Source organism: Watersipora subatra, chromosome 8, assembly GCF_963576615.1.
Source record: "Watersipora subatra chromosome 8, tzWatSuba1.1, whole genome shotgun sequence".
Taxonomy (NCBI): Eukaryota; Metazoa; Bryozoa; class Gymnolaemata; order Cheilostomatida; family Watersiporidae; genus Watersipora; species Watersipora subatra.
In genome coordinates, this window is record NC_088715.1 from 57,585,379 (window position 1) to 57,589,506 (window position 4,128).

Consider the following 4,128-nt stretch of genomic DNA (forward strand, 5'->3'; position numbering starts at 1 on the left):
TTTTGTGTGTAGGAGTGTCTAAAAACATTCAATCTGTGAGAATAGCAAATCTGATTGGTTACGCGAACCGTACGATCTGGTCAGTCAGGAATGACGTTTTGTTTCATAAGAAATTAAATGGCTCTCATAATGTAGTTTCTTCTGTTACAGTTCTTATTAAAAATGCTTTAGAGGGTTCTAAAGATCAGAGTGAAGGGGAGTCCCGGTTGACCTAAGTTTCCAATTCAAACTGTTTGGTCCCGAAAGGGTTCTGGGAGAGATTACAGGGGAGGTCAACTGCTTTACTTTCATACTGGTTAGATCTAGAAGGCTAAGGTTGTTGAAACATAAAGGCAGTGATACAATTAAAGCAATATCGAGTGACAGGCGCGCAGGTTTTACGAAGTCAGCGTACAAAGTTAGCCAAAGTAAGATAAATGAGGGCCTGTGTGAGCTGTTGAGGAGTAGCTCGTCCTCGGGATCTGAAGCTGAGCGGTCTGAAAAGGCCGCTTTGCTCCAGATGCCAAAGCCCGGGCTTGAGGCGTCGATAGCCTCATTTCGCGGGGTTTAATGGAATAAGGCACCCAACCCTGGAAGACCATCGCAAGATGTGAAGCAGGCAAAGGGAGTAGAAACAGTCAATTTCAGTTTATCGGATGAGTTTTAAAGTAAAGTAATTAAAAATCAGTATCATAGCAACAGTTTTATTCCATTAAACAGGAGTATCTGTTCTAATCAGTTTAATATCTGATTCGCGGCGCATCGCGCCACTACGATATTAATCTGATTTTTGGAACGAGATGGAGCGCGGAAGCTTGCTTCGGCTCCGTCACGGGTTGTCTCGGTATCGCAGTACCTCCGAGCACGGCCCACTCCCCTCGTCGGGAGGCACGAAACGAAAGATAAACTGAACCTACCTACTCGCCTACCTACCTACCTACCTACCTACCTACTCACGCACCTACCTACCCACGCACCTACCGGAAAAAAATCTTTTGCCGCGAGGCGGCGCTTTAAATTAACGCGCTTAGCGCGTAAATTCTTCCCGAAATCGCGAAAGTTACGACGCAGAGCGCAAGGGCGACAGCTCCGATTTTAACTAGGCGAAAAGCGTGAGAGCGAGGCGCCGGCGACGACGCGGGCGCTTCTTCGACGCCCGTTAGCTGCGCCGACTAGCGTTCGCCGCGATCGAGCGCCCGTTTCACGCGCGTTCGCTTTCGACTAAGCGCTTAGAGTAGTATGTAGAGAGCAGATCTACGCAAAAAAGTGACGGATCCAGCGGGGGGATAGAAAAAGGGGGTTGCGACTTAATATGGCTAGGGGTGCAGATTGAATTGCGTGGAGTTGAATGAGATGTTGGGGTTTGGGGGCAAATTGTGGTGTAGAGTAGGGGGTTGAATTCGAGGGGGCATGGATCCGCTCTTGGCGTAATCGGCTGATTATCTGTGGATGAGTCATCCGATTAGTGGGGGATGAGTCATCCGATTAAACGTGGATTATCGCGGATTAGTCGGGGGAATCGTTGCGGATTAGTCGGCCAAATCGTCGCGGATTATCGGTGGATTAGTGGGGGTGAATATCTGGGACATCGAGGGCTGGTTGGTTTTCCGGAGTGGATCTCGCGGATTATCGAGGAGAGCGAGAGATTACCGGATGAGTGAGGGGGTTAATATCTGCGACACCGAGGGGCTGATTTTCCGGAGAATGTTATATATTTGGTTGAATGAGAGATAAGTTTTTATTATAAAATATAAACTATAAATGTTACAAAAAATTCAAATTCATTCTGTCATTCGTTTTAAAAAGGAAAGTTTTGGAATACATCTTTCATCAATTTCTGTGTCACATCGAAGAACTAAAATAAGAGTTGATTTTCCCAAAGAATTGAGAAACTGAACAGGGAGTAACAAATCTAATCCTTCATTATTTCCAATATTATCATATATGAAGGTATCTTTAGGTGTAGTAGAATTTGAAATAGGCTGAAGATTACAGATAAAGTCAATATCTTGAAAATTCGATCCTGGAGGACATTGCAACATTGAAAGAGTCGAGTTATATCCACATAATTCTCCTCTGTAGAATAATTTGAAATCAATTAGAATATCGATTGTGGAATTCTGAACTGAATATTCACATTCAGAATATGTTAGAACTTGCTCCGATGAAGCTGACACTATAGGATTAAGGTATAGGTTTTCTCCGCGAGAGCGTTGGCGTTCGTACGTCTTCTCTTTCTTTGCCGTTCCCGGATGAGAATGACGTGTCTGCAATGGAATTATACGTTATTTTTAGAACTCGAATATATATTGAGTGGTAGTATGATATAGGAGATGAGCTACGGAAGGGATGGTATATAAAGTCAGTTGGAGCTCGATAATGTCGATAGGGTTTACAGACGGATTAGATAATTCGGTTAAGTAAGAACCTCTTATTATTCACTTCGATTGTAAACTTCATAAATTCTGAAATTATCCACCACTGTTATGGATCCACCACTTTTTAAAAGAAAATATTATGTTATTGGAGCTTCCGAGGACTCAACTTCATGTACTATGAAATTCAACAATATTTCTGAAAGATTATCCCAATAGGACATACAGACAGACTATGACAAAATAGGACTTATAGTGAAACTAAAACATTCAGACAAATTAGTTCATTCAGTTGAACTAAGGAAATAAATACATGTAATACTTACTGAAGAAGCAAATTCTTCCATCCTTTTCTGAGTATGTTTAGGGATATATCCATTTTGCTGGTGAGATATGGGAATCTACAATAGCATTGATTGCAGTCAGACTACAATATACATTCAAACCAACTCATTCAATTAACTCCGAAGAACCAAATTCATCTGTTTTAATCTGAGTAGGGATATAACATACACTTTGCTAAGATATTGGAGTTTGCAATTGCAATGAATACAATCAGCCTAGAACACATAGTTACTACTCAGAAGAGAAGATTCATTGTAACATTCCTACATAACATCTAGATTGAATTTGTAGTACTTACTGTAAACCGTAATCTTTCGTTGAGATCTTGATAGAACTTTTCACGTAAGAGAAATCGACAAGCTTTTCGCTTCCGGTCGCTTATTTCCATTCCATGAGAGCAGTAACCCCATCGCTTCACACATTTATCTGCACATTGTAATCGTTCTTGAAATATCCTTTTTCTGTTGTCTCTGGTACTCATTGTGAAGTTATGAACTGGATTGAAAAGGCATATTCGCTCGAAGGTTTTATAACAAGTAGAAGTGTTGTCGTGGTTCATTAATTTTGTGATCTAATGATATATATAAACAGATTTCGCGAAATTCAATTTCGCGAAATTCACTTTCGCGAAATTCAATTTCGCGAAATTAAATTTCGCGAAAGTGAATTTCGCAAAAATTACACATTATATATATTATATAGTCAACTTTCGCGAAATTGAATTTCGCGAAATTCAATTTCGCGAAAGTTGACTATATAATATATAGTGTGTAATTTCGCGAAATTCAATTTCGCGAAAGTTGACTATATAATATATATATATTGTGTAATTTTTGCGAAATTCACTTTCGCGAAAATCAATTTCGCGAAATTCAATTTCGCGAAAGTTGACTATATAATATATAATGTGTAATTTCGCGAAATTCACTTTCGCGAAATTCAATTTCGCGAAAGTTGACTATATAATGTGTAATTTCGCGAAATTGAATTTTGCGAAATTCACTTTCGCGAAATTCAATTTCGCGAAAGTTGACTATATAATATATATAATGTGTAATTTCGCGAAATTGAATTTCGCGAAATTCACTTTCGCAAAATTCAATTTCGCGAAAGTTGACTATATAATATATATATAATGTGTAATTTCGCGAAATTGAATTTCGCGAAAGTTGACTGTATAATATATATAATGTGTAATTTCGCGAAATTCACTTTCGCGAAATTCAATTTCGCAAAAGTTGACTATATAATATATATAATGTGTAATTTCGCGAAAGTTGACTATATAATATATATATAATGTGTAATTTCGCGAAATTCACTTTCGCGAAATTCAATTTCGCGAAAATCTGTTTACTATTTCGCTTCGTTGATTCTGTTGGATACGCCACTATTCTTCAATACCCTGTATAAGAAGCTTGCTCAGTGT

The 4,128-nt window shown here is 39.0% G+C and overlaps 1 pseudogene; it reads left to right on the forward strand.

The window, feature by feature from the left end:
* Positions 1–677: 677 nt before the first annotated feature.
* Positions 678–857, forward strand: LOC137402979 (U2 spliceosomal RNA; annotated as a pseudogene).
* Positions 858–4,128: the final 3,271 nt, after the last annotated feature.